The 12872-nt window shown below is 49.3% G+C and overlaps 1 protein-coding gene across 4 annotated transcripts in view; it reads right to left on the minus strand.

Annotated features, from left to right (window-relative positions):
• The window catches only part of RIMBP2 (RIMS binding protein 2), a 203029-nt gene that overhangs the window by 157805 nt on the left and 32352 nt on the right, over positions 1–12872 (minus strand). For all 4 annotated transcript variants that reach the window (XM_082698197.1, XM_082698198.1, XM_082698199.1 and 1 more), the window contains exon 2: positions 1224–1358. The gene's annotated coding sequence lies outside the window, so the exon portion shown is untranslated. The remainder of the gene's footprint in view (positions 1–1223; positions 1359–12872) is intronic.

Genomic DNA, 12872 nt, shown 5'->3' on the forward strand with positions numbered 1-12872 from the left:
CCACCATGACCATCACCATCACCAGCATCACCACCATCACGATCACCATAACTGCCACCACTGCCACCACCATCACCATCACCACCACCACCAGCATCATGATCACCACTACCAGCATCAACACCATCACCGCCACCATCACCCCCATATAACCATGTCCACCATCACCGTCATCCTTACCACCCTGTTTACTGGCATGTGAGACTTACACCCAGTATTTTATCAGGACCAACCCCAAAACCAAGCTTAGACAGGGGCACTAAAAAGGATCAGCTGGTTACCTTCTGCTTCATGCTCAAAATGCTTGACTAACAACCATGGCAACGACTGCCTGGGCAGCCACTTAGCACATGAAAGCCTTTTGCAGAAAGCAGCAGCTATTAATCTCACCCCCAAAGTCATCTCATGATCACACAATGTGCATCCCTGCCCTGTGTCTAGACCACACCTCCACATGAGAACCCTCAAACCCGAGAATAAAGGAATGAGCAAGCCAGCCCGGATTTCTCTCCTGAACCCTGCCCTTGGCCATCTGCTAATCTTCCCGTGTTTGGGTGTGACTCAAACTGAAAACTGAGCATCAGGGCAAAACTGAGTCCAAGTCTTACCCATAAATCTGATTCTTTTTCAGTCTTTCTCATCGGAGGAAACGGTGCCTCCCCCTCCACCATGTTGTCTCTGCTCGCGACCAAAAGCCAGCTTGTCACTCCTTCTCACACTTCTTCCTGCCCAGCCCATCACAACTGGCAGAACCTACTGCTCCAATGTCCTTCATCTCCACCACAAACACTGGTCCAAGGCACCACGGCCGTTCATCCAGGCTACACGGTGTAATCCTTGTAGAAGGCAAATTTGATCCTGTCACTCCTTTATCTAAGATCTGCACTGCTATCCATCCACTGCCCGGATTTAAGACTTAAGATCCTTATCCACAGCCTGTAAGGACATGAATGACCTCCTCTCCGGGTCTGTATCCGGACAACCACTTCCCATGCATTCAGCTCTTTCTCGCCCCTGGACCTTTGCACTGGCATTCCCTCGGGACACTGGTATCTCCACAGAGTACACACGGTTGTTTCACTCACCATTCAGCCTTCCCCAGCCAACCCACGCAGAGCTGGCGTTGATAAACATCTTGAAGGAATGATTACACAAGGAAAATATGGATACAGACCCCGGCAGCACAGGGGGTAGAACCTCAGAAGAAAGAAAGGACAACTCACCCCAGAGTTCTACCGCTGGGTTCCTAGTCTCGGGACACCAAGTGGAAAATGGCCGAGTGGGTCTTCCAAAGGTTGGGTCTGATCAAGTGCGTCTTCTGGACCCCAAGGTTTCAGGTATGATGAGTCATTTCTAAACTGTAAAAAGAAAAAAAAAAAAGCATATGGTCCTCTATCACAAAAGAATGGCATGTTAGTTGGCTTTTCTGCCTCCTTCAGCTTCCTCTATGCCTCAGACACAGGGCAGGTCAGCAAACAAGCCACCTGCCAGTTCATAGCATCAAGAGGGCTAGTAAGTGACAGAGCTGAGACTTAACGCAGAGCCTTCCCAGCCTGACACTTTTCTTTGCCTTCAACCAAATTTCCTGCTGTAGAGCCAAGCAAAAATACATACACACCCTGACACAAAGCTTTGAGTAAAATTCCTAGCTCCCAAATGTGCCAAGGGAAATTGTGGGAAGACTAATTATCCCTCCTTGTGTAAGTGACATGTCATTGCTGGTGGCAACAAGGGACACAACGGAGACCACGAATCGTCCAGGCTTGCTCTAAATATATCCTTAATTAGATAAATATGATGGATGCCTGTGCATTACAAGTGTTACCATAAGGCAAATTAATGAATAAAAATCAAGGTAAAAACCAATGAGCTTATAGCAAACTCTCCAGAAATTCCCATCTCACCACCAAATATTCAAAAATTAGAAATTTCTGTATTCGGTAGACCTTCAATTGACTTAGGAAATCAAAATACCAGAAGTTCTTTTCTTTCTCTCTTGTTTTGTTGCTCAGATGTTTTTGAACTTTGTAGAATCACAGGATAAAATAAGTTGCATTATCTTAGGTTTTATCCATTACTTTGTAAGTGTCCAGTGTTCAGAGTAACTACATGAGTTGGGGAAGAACACTTGGAAGCAATCTGGGGTTCAACTGGGAATTTGGAACTGGAAAACAGTCTGTATGAGCAAAATTCAATTTATTTCAATATGACAACCGTTTTCTAAGTTCCTACCAAGTTCCTGGCAGTTGTTAGACCCAAACATAAATAAGAGTGAGCCTTTCCAGGACCCACAGTCTGACAGGGGAGGCCAAACCATGCAAGTATAACTTTATTCAAGCTAGACTTTAATAAGATTTAGAATGATGTGCAGACGAGATACGGAGGGAAGATGTCTAGACAGGAGATTGGAGTCTCATTTCCTGAGGCAGTGAATGAGAGAGTCGGGACACAGGGCAGCAGGTGGAGCTCAGAGCAGTGGGGCACCATAATGAGCACCTGCCTGTGTCGACCCTTCCCCAGACCACATGCATAATGTAGGGAGGTGGGCATTTCTCCCCACGACCTTCAAACTAGGCAGGAGCCTGGAAATTTCTTTTTGGTAGGAAATAATAATCACAAGCAAAGGCCTTCATATAATGACATTAGGAACCTCCACCCCAAAATGTTTAGTTCCCTGCAATTGCCCTGGAGAGAGCCCACCATGAAGAAGCTCCCTTGGCAGCCACCAAGCCATCTAAACCTTCCTCCAAAACCAAATACCAACCAAAGATGACTTACCACATTAAAAAAAAAATTCCAACATGGAAGATGATACTATGTCCATAAAAATAAAACCCGGGAGGAGATAGTGCAGCCAACCTAACAAAACTTTACAAACAGAAAGAGAACAAGATGCTATGAAGGGAACAATGAAAGACAAAAACAGATTTCTGTAGATGAGAAAGAAGTTCGCCAAAATGGAATTTCATTTAAATGGCAGATGTGGAAGATAAGGTTAAGGAAATCTCCTAGCGTGCTAGAAAATATAAAACAAAATAAAGATTTTAAAGATTAATCCAGGAGGTCCAATTTTTACTAAGATTTCCCAAAAGAGAAAATGTACAAAAATTGAAGGAAATATATAAGAAAGATTTATATATTCAAGGATTTCATGAGGGGACTATGAAATGGATGAAAAGAAACCACACCAAAGAGCATCATGAGATTTGGGAAGATAAATGATAAAGAGAAGATCTTAAATACTTCTAGTTTAAAAAAAAAAGTCAGAATTTTTAAAAGGAACAAAAGTACGTTAGGGCATCAAACTTCTCAGCAGCAATCTTGGAAGCCAGCAGAATGCCTTTTAAAAATCTGATTGAACATTATTTCCAACTTCAGATTCTAACCCCAAAAGCAGTTGATCCAGTGGGAGGACTAAGGAGAGACACTGCCACACATGTGAAGGGTCTTAAAGTTTGCTTTCAGTGTGTTCTTTCTCGGGGAATTACTGGAGGATATGCTGCAGTAAAACAAGTGGGGAAACCCGAAAAGAAAAGCCGTAGCATGTAAGGAACAGTAGATCCTACTACACAGTGACAAAGAGAAACTCCAGGGTGACAGCTGAGCCTCAGATCTCGAGTAATCGATTTGGAGCAAGAAGACAGAGGTTTTACAGGTGAAGTATCATGTGGAAAGGAAACTCCAGGAAAGTCCTTGAAATGTCCGAGAATTGGGAAAGAATTTTCGGTATGTGGATTGCAAATGGCACAATGGAAAGGGAGGCAATGGGTAACTCCAGGAAAAGTAAAAGCCATGCAAGGAAAGAAATGCAGTCAGCCACTCCCTGGTTCTAGTTAACAATATGTACATAAGAGCAAGGTAAACTCTCATTAACGTCTCCACGAAAGTAGCAATTTAACTGCGTGTGTAGGTTGGGGTGGGGCCTAAAAGAACTAAATCTTCATCTGCCACAGGACTTCTGAATCTCCACACTACAGGTATTTGGGGCTAGATAGTGTTTTGGTGTGGGAGCTGTCCTGCCCCCTGTACGACATGTAGCAGCATCCCTGTTAGTAGCAACCCAAAGCCAGGAACGTAGCTCCCGCCCCAAGCTGGGACAAATGAAAATATCTCAGACATGACCCCTGGGGACAAAATCACTCAAGATCCACTGATCCACCCTAACAGAAGGTGCTATTTCTGACCTACAAAAACGGACCACTCCAGGACAGCAGCATGGGCATGTTATTTAGGATTGTTGAGGTTATTTAAAGAAGAAATTAATAGAAGTATTAAAAGTAGAGTGAAGAAACTGGGCAGTAAAAAGTTGACCAGGTAGGAAATGGCTGGTGTTATATACCGTTAACCATGGTTAACTTTTTATTTTTTTTTAAGAGTTTATTTATTTATTTGACAGAGAGAGCACAAGTAGGCAGAGAGGCAGGCAGAGAGAGAGGGGGAAGCAGGCTCTCTGCTGAGCAGAGAGCCCCATGCGGGACTCGATCCCAGGACCCCGAGATCACGACCTGAGCCAAAGGCAGAGGCTTAACCCACTGAGCCACCCAGGCACCCCCATTGTTAACTTTTTAAATTTTGCACATGCACTTTAAATTTTAACACGCAGTTGGAGCTCAGGGGGAAAAAAAAAGTGTGCTCCTGTCTACTTTGGGAACTCAATGAAGTCCTCATGTGAGAACCCTGTTTCAAAAGAAACCTTACACTATTACATTAACTCACTGCACGTGCTGTGTCTTTTCACTAAGGTACATGAAACAAACAGTCATTGAGTAAGGTCTTTCTACAAAATATCTATACGCCCCCTAAAATCACCTGGTGCGACATTTTCGTCCACCTCCAGCGCTGTGGGAATGACTGCAGCGAGCAGTGAGAGGCACGGGGAGGTCTTGACACACTATCAAATGGGTCAAGTGGAAAGTGAGTCAAAGCAGAGACCACCAGCGAGAGCCTCACCCGGCAGAGCAACTATGCCCTTTTGATACAAATCACCAGAGGCTTTACAGTCACCCATCTACCCGTCTTGTCCCTGCAAGGAATTGTGTTCTCCCAAAGAAATAGTTATGGATGACATTTAAAAAAATAAGAAGAATATGGAAAAGCATAGTAATTCCCACATTACGAGGTTATTTCCTAGCTCTATGAAAAAGAAAAAAAAATGTCAGGTAGGACAAGAATCCCTAGCCTCTGTGCATTTAGCAAATTTTGGTGCTCCTGGCACAGAAAAAGTAAAAGCACCTCTTTCTCCGTTGGTCTTCCCAGGCCCTGGGACGCCACTGCTTCAACTGCCCCGCACCCCCTGCTCTCTGGCCCTTCTCCTGCCCTCATCAAAGGGACTAGATGGTTCCACTGTGTCTGCACCTCAGCAAGCTGACTGGAGAACGTGTTCCTGATTCTAAAGCATGAAGAACTACCCTATCTGCTTACATGTGCAGAATGATTATTATTAATTCAAACGTGGTCCGGCCAGATAATGCCTTGGAGGGATAGTGTATAACCGAGTCTAACGATGTTGAAGTGAAATGGAATGGGGAGCTCGACTATCGCTTCATATAAAGTTTTAATTAACAGCGCCGTTCAGGCCGATAGAGAAAGAAAAGCAGTGATTTATGGATGCACATTTTACAGCTGACTCCTCAAATCCCAAACAACACGAAACTCTGCCCACAAACTCTGTCCCACAAACACATTCATCACAGAGTCCAGGAGAAATCTTTCCACCACGAGGCAAGACCCAGTTCTTGCTGCTTAACATTGGGAATAAACTCAGTTCACTTCAACCAACTACTTACTCCACGGGTCTCCCTACACAGAAAAGATTAAAAGGAATCCACCGGCCTTAGAACCAGCGTGAGCCTGCTGACATTTTCACATTTATCGTTTCAACAAAAATCTGATGTCTACAGACTGAAAATGCCGCAGTTATGTTCATTAGCTAATTACACTCATTATCTAAAGGCTTTGTGATGCTAAACCTTGTCTCATTAGCTGGCCTGGGCGAAGTGGAAGACGCTTCCCCAGATTCAGATACAAAGCCGGAGTGAAAATTTCCGCTGGACACATCGTAACTTTGAAAATGTCCTGCTTTTAATGCCCATTATGGGATGGCTAGCCAAGCGGAAGCGGACCCAGTTTTGAGGGGAACAGATCTCCCTCGGGAGTGACACTGCGAGGACATGCCGTGGGACGCCCAGCCTCGCGACGAGTGAGACTCCTCTGCCTTCCGCGCTGAGCAGGGACAGAACCCTGGGGAGGAGGATCCCTCCTAGCCTGAAACTGGCCTGGGGACAGGTTCCGAACGAAACGTCACAGTCATCGAAACTACAGTTAAGACCCAGCAGCATTAGGACCAGAGCTTATCGCGAACTGGGAGGTTTCCAAATACCCACCCCGTCCATCTTTCAATCCATGAGGGCACCCGTCTCTAGCTGGGGCCCCCAGGAGGCTGGCTTTCTGCTTTGGTGTCTGAGCCCCATCTCGTGAACCTGTCAGACTCTTCCCCACACCCCGCGGTGGTACTTACACGATGCCGGGGATTGACCCGCTAGTGCGGAGGACGCAGTAGCTGGGGCCACCTAGACGGCTTCCTGCCCCCCTACCCGTATGCCAGTCCCGCTGCGTCTCCAAGCCTTGCGCTCGGCATCAAGCTGGTAGACTGTTTACTTATTCATGGGCTGCCCGAGCCGGCTGGGAACTGCTTTGTGTCAGCTGAATAGGACGGTAATTCAATCTCCAAAGGGGAACTGTTCAGCACAAGGCATATCTGTCATAATGAGTCACGCCGATGGAAAGAACATGGCTTTCTGAGCCACTGGTAGAAGTTGTGTCTTGACAATGGGTAGTGTTATAGGACACAACCGTCTTTGCCTCCACGTGTGAGTCTCTCCCCTCCAAAGAATCCTTGGGAGAGGCATGACAGAGAGGGAATCAGCTGTGGGGTCGTATCCCCGGGAGAAAAAGCAGGGATTCCAGATTAAGCTTCCTGCTCCCTTGACAGAACTATATCTATTTGGAGAGACAGAAGGTAGAAATGTAAGAAAAATTAAAGGACAATGAAGTCAGAGGAAGGCGTCCAGCCAGCCCCAGAGTTTCCTGTGGTTTGGGGTTTTACATGCATCACAATCACAGTGAGGCCTCCAGCAGCCAGAGACCATGGCATTAGAAGTCACAGCATCAAAGAATGGCCCCATGCATACAGCTAAGAAGAACCAAGTTGGGAAGAGGCCCAACCACCTAGGTGTCCAGAAACCTCGACTAGCAGCAAGGAACCACAAATCAGGCAGGCCAGTGCCTCGTCTTACCACAGTCCCCCCAGCAGACCACCAGCTCCCAGGAGATGGGGACCCTGCCTCTTACATTCTGTGTTGAGTTCTAAGCACCCTGCACAGTGTCAAGGCGAAGCAGCTACTCAGAAATCTGCAGAAATAGCAAATGAATAAAGCCTTCAACATCAACGGGCCTTGGAATATGCATCAGTCAGGATGGGCTAGGCTACACTGCGATAACAAACAGCCCTCCAACATCCGTGGCCTGATCAAGTGTTAGAAATATTTTCTCCCAGCAAACAGTTGCTGAGAATACTTTGACAAATACCCCATCTTCATTAATTTCAGGGTTCCTTATATGTGCCCCAAAGCTCCCATTATCCTGTTACTCTGATGACATAATCCCAGAGTTGGGCTTATATTAGACTACCTTCACTTTACTGGGTTGGCTTCTTGAATTCACTAATATAATAATTAATTACATTAATTATTTATGTAATATTATGGCTTCTCCGGTGTAACATGCTATTTGATGAATTCATCCTTTGAGTCAACAAAAGTTTATGGAGCATTTTACTCACTTACGGTGCAGTGGGCTGTAAGACGAGGTGATGGGAGCCCTGCTCTCGGAGAACGCACTTTCTAACGGGGCACCGACAGTAAGCATTGGAAGGCAGGGAGCATTTGGGGTGGACGCCGTGTGCTTGATCTGGACAACTGGGCACAGCCTTCTCTTGGGGTGATGTCTACACCAGACCTGATGACAGGAAGGGAGCAGGGTGGGCAGAACATGAAGATTTGTTCCGCAGAACGTGTCAGTGCCGAACTCCAGTGGACGTGTGCTGTGGACATCTTATTTCTACCATGACAACTGCTGTCCTGTTTTCTTTTTCTGGCTCCACCAGTCTGGGCCCCAGAGTGAGGATGGTGTGAGCAGAGCACCAGCTGGGGCCCCACGACACAGAGTGTGAGTGGGAGATAAACCTGTGAGTTTTTTACTTCGTGTCCAAAAGCACGGACATCTCAATGTCACCCTCCTGATTTCTCCAGGGTCTCTCCACATGGATACATATTAAAGCTGCCCACTTCGCAACAGTCCACGGGTTGGGATCTGCTGGAAAGAACCCTCACAAGCAAGCAAGGTATCCTCCAGCAGGGGGACAGACAGTGGAATGTTACTCGGCATCAGGGGGCGAGGAGCTGTCAAGCCATGAAACCCTAAATGCACATCACTAAATGAAAGAAGCCAACGTGAAGGGACGGAATGCTGTACGATTCCAACTCCAGGATGTTCTGGAGAAGGCGCAACTACGGAAACAGTAAGAGATAATTATCTGCCAGGGAGTGAGGGGGCAAGGGACGGACACGGAGGACGTGGGGGCAGTGAGGCTAACGCTGTTGGTCCCATGATGGAGGGCCCGTGTCATCATACATTCCGCTGAAACCACAGGACAGACAATACAGAATGAGCCCTAAGGTAAACCATGGCCTCTAGTTAGTAACGATGTATCAATATTGGCTCATCCCTTGTAGCAAATGCACCCCCACATTCTAGCCCTGGGAGATTCTGGGCTGGAGGGACAGGGGGTACACAGGAGCCTCACGTTCTGATCAACCTGTTAACCCTAAACTCATCTTTTTTTTTTTTTTTTTTAAGATTTGACTTATTTATTTGACAGACAGAGATCACAAGTAGGCAGAGAGGCAGGCAGAGAGAGAGGAGGAGGCGGGCTCCCTGCTGAGCAAAGAGCCCAATGCGGGGCTCCATCCCAGAACCCTGAGATTGTGACCTGAGCTGAAAGCAGAGGCTTTAACACACTGAGCCACTTAGGCGCCCCATGAAAACTCATCTTTTTAAAAACATTTATTAATTTTTTTTCAAAACTGACCCCAAAAGGGGCATCTTGGTTGTTCAGTGGGTTAAGCCTCTGCCTTCGGCTCAGGTCATGATCTCAGGGTCGTGGGATCGAGCCCCGCATCAGGCTCCCTGCTCAGCGTGAAGCCTGCTTCTCCCTCTCCTACACTGCTTGCTTGTGTGTCCTCTCTTGCTGTTTCTCTCTGTCAAATAAATACTTTTTTAAAAAAAATACTTTTTAAATACCTTTTTCTTTAAAAAAAAAACTGACCCCAAAAAGCACCCCACCACCTCAGCTGCTGTTCTTGCGTAGACAACAAGCATGTACACCAGCCAGGGTCCGTGGACTTCCGCCTCTTTACCCCGTGGGTCTCAGCCAGACATGCTGGGTGGGACATGCACTGTCTGGGGACAAGAGTCTGGGACACTACACCCATGGCCCTCGGAGTGGCGCCTGGCTCTCCGACAGGCCTTTGTAACTGGTGGTGCAATAAAAGATTTCATTTCCTTGTGTTTCCGCTTGGCCCTGAATGACAGTCAGAACATTAACAAGTGAAAATTGAAAGCTGAGATAAAAAAACCCCCCCCAGGAAAAGTAGCCAGGCTGCCACATTCTCCAGAGACACAAGTCAATAAAATAATTCTTGAGAGCCAGAGACACTTGGATGGGTCCACAAATTAGCCATGTTGCAAGGGGGCCTCGGCGCCCGGCATCTCCGCTCCAGGTGCACATGCCCCGGCTCGCTGCGGCCTCGGTCCTTGTCGGTCCGAATGGTGAAGCCCACCTTGAGCCACACGCCACACGACAGTCCATGGGCTGTCGATTCTCCTGTGGGGTTTCTCCCAGTTTCTCACCGATTCTAACCATCTCAGCCACGAGGGACAAGGGGACAAGGGGGAAGGAACACACTGTTGGGAAAACCTCACCATTACTCAAAGGAAATGGAGCACGAGAGCCAGGCAAGCGCCCGGGACACCGTGAACCTGTGCTCAGGGCCCAGGAGCGATGCCCCGTGTTTAATTAAACCTGTTTGCCACACAGGAGCAATTCCATCGGCATAACCATCTCCCGTGAAAATTGATTTTGCCCTTGCCAAAGGCTCCCCTGGACGACCACACGTGGAGGCCTCCAGCACAGTGAAGCCTACCCTCAGCCTTATGTTCTCATTTCCAAAATGGAGGTCAAGTACAGCGCTCCTTTCTGAAATAAAATGGTTTCAGGAAATCGGTTTTCTCCGCCATTACTGTTCAAACCAGCAGCTCTCAATCGAGCATATACTCTGCTCCGAGCCCGTTCTCAGCGCGGTACCTAGAGCATCTGCTTGAACCGGCAGAAGCTCGTGCAGCAGGTGCCTGCGCGCGGGACTCAGGAAGACACGGAGGGTGGACGAGTCCGGACTTGGGCGTCCCCACAGCCCGGTCATGAGCAGCCCCGGACGCCATAGGTCAGCAGAGACAGAGAAAAGGGGTACTACTCCCCACCGCTGGTGTTCCCAAAGGGGGAAAAATTTCTGTTCTAATATGCAAGAAATACCTAACACAGGCCTTTAGAAGACCTGTGTTCCATACTAGCCAAGCACCAGGAGCGACGGGAAGCAGAGACGGGAGACGCCCGTGTGAAGCCAAATGAAGCGACCATGGCCGCCTTCCCCAGGTTTGAGACCGTTTCTGCAATCGTGGAAAGGCCCACTGTTTTCTCCGACGGCTGCTCGTCCCTAACAGTCTGTTTCGAGCCACATAAGCCACACCATCCTCACGAGATGGCAGGAGCATCCGATGGTCCTCATCAGCATTCTGTTGTTCGCCGGCTCCGAGACAGAAAGCTAGGTAGTTGGCCAGATCACTCCACCGGACCGGCGCCTCGGGGACAGGCCTCCCGGGGCTGGCGAAGGATTCCTCCCGACGGATGGTTTACTCGACGTGCAGCCCGTCCTCATGCCCCTGCGCGTGCGGACTCCAGCTCCGGCCGCGCTCCTGCCCCTGCGTCATCATTGTCACACCCCGTTCTCTCCCTTCCTCAGCCTCGTGGGCTGGGAGGTGCTCCCGAGGGCCTGGAATTAACTGGAGCATAAAGCAGGAAAGCACACTGGTCTCTGCTGGTCCTGGAGTCCTGGGGGGAAAAGCGGGTGACCCCGCTGGGAAAGCACCGGAAATGAGCCACGTGAGGCCACGCCCTCATGCAATGGCTATGTGGTCCCCATGGCGGGGTTGCTCGGTGGGGCTGCCGGGGACTCGGGTCCGCTCCTATCAGGCCAAGCCTTCGCTGGCCGCACTCGCTTCTCTGTTCCTGTCCTCACAACAAGCCTCTTGAACAGAGTAGAGTCCGGAGTCAATGCCGTGTCTACTCACTGGCCTCCACAACCCCTGCCTCGGGGCCCGGACCATCCTGGCTTTGGTACAAGGACACCAAAGACATGGCCATACAGGCTACTGTATTCACTGTCCCCGTCTTCTCCGAGGACACCTCCACCTCCCGGCCTTGCTGTAAAGAGTTGGTGCCTGCTGTCTGTTAAGGATCCGGCTGCGTTCCTGTGAACGTGGGATCCGGTTTTCCCCACATTTGTGGCAGGGCCGTCCTTCCCCCTCCATGAGGCCTTGGTCCCCTGGTCACAGACCAGCCAGCTGCCTGCACGTGGCTTTATTTGTGGATTCTGTTCCACATCGGGGGTGCAGGACGAGTGAGCTCAGGGGTCTGCGGCACCATGCCGTGCCCTGGTGACCAGGACCATATCCTGCACTTGAAATTTTGCTCAGATAGTAGACCCCAAGTTCGGTGTTCTTTTGTTGGTTTGTTTGTTTTCAAGACTTTATGTATTTATTCGACAGAGAGAAAGAGAACAGGCAGGGGGAGCGGCAAAGGGAGAGGAGAAGCAGGCTCCGCTGTGGGGCTCCATCCCAGGACCCTGAGATCATGATCCAAGCTGAAGGCAGAGGTTCAACCAAATGAGCCGCCCAGGCGCCCCTCCCTAGTCCGTGTTCTTACCATCCCCACACACAAATGCTTTAGATAAATTAGAAATAAAGACCGACTGAAAGAGAGAAGGCGGTACTCTCCAGGACGCCCCAGGCCACCCCGAACTCAGGGAGGCCCCTGCTCTGCCCGGAGCTCTGTAGTCTGTCCTGGAAGTCAGATGTCCCGGGACGAAGCATTCAACTTCTTTCACAACCAACAGTAACACATCGATGTACCTCTTCTCAGTGCCAGGCACTGTTCAACGTGTTCCCCTGAATTAGCACGTTAATCCCGACGGCGACAACTTAGGAATCGAGGCCTAGCACCACAGCCACGCCTTGGACTAGAGGACCGAGTTCCTCGCTAGAGACTGCAGGGCCAGGCTGCATGATGGGAGCTGAGCCCGGTGGCCTCCGTGGGCTGAGTTCAGGTGCTGGGACTCCCCAGGGAGCCACACTGCCTCCCACAGGAGGGAGGGGCTGGCTAAAAGCCAGCAGCCCTCTTCGGCGTCGTCCGGCCCTGGATTGCACAAATCCACACCCGGACTCTTGCTTCTGAGTGCGAGTCTTAGGCTAGACCGACCCTGAAATCCCCAATTCTCCAAACCCCTATGACTCTCCGCCTCCAACAGCTGCCCTCCGTAGGGGCCTGACACACAGGCCGGCCCGCAGTCCCTAAGATGCAGCTTTCCCCGAAATGGCCACCTGCCGTTTGGAGAATAGGGCAAAGCGCCCACCTGAGCACAAGGACACACGCTGGCTGAAGGCTTCACAGCGCTCATACTCACCCCGGCGGGCAGCCGCAC

Source organism: Mustela nivalis, assembly GCF_964662115.1.
Source record: "Mustela nivalis genome assembly, chromosome: 14".
NCBI classification, from domain to species: domain Eukaryota; kingdom Metazoa; phylum Chordata; class Mammalia; order Carnivora; family Mustelidae; genus Mustela; species Mustela nivalis.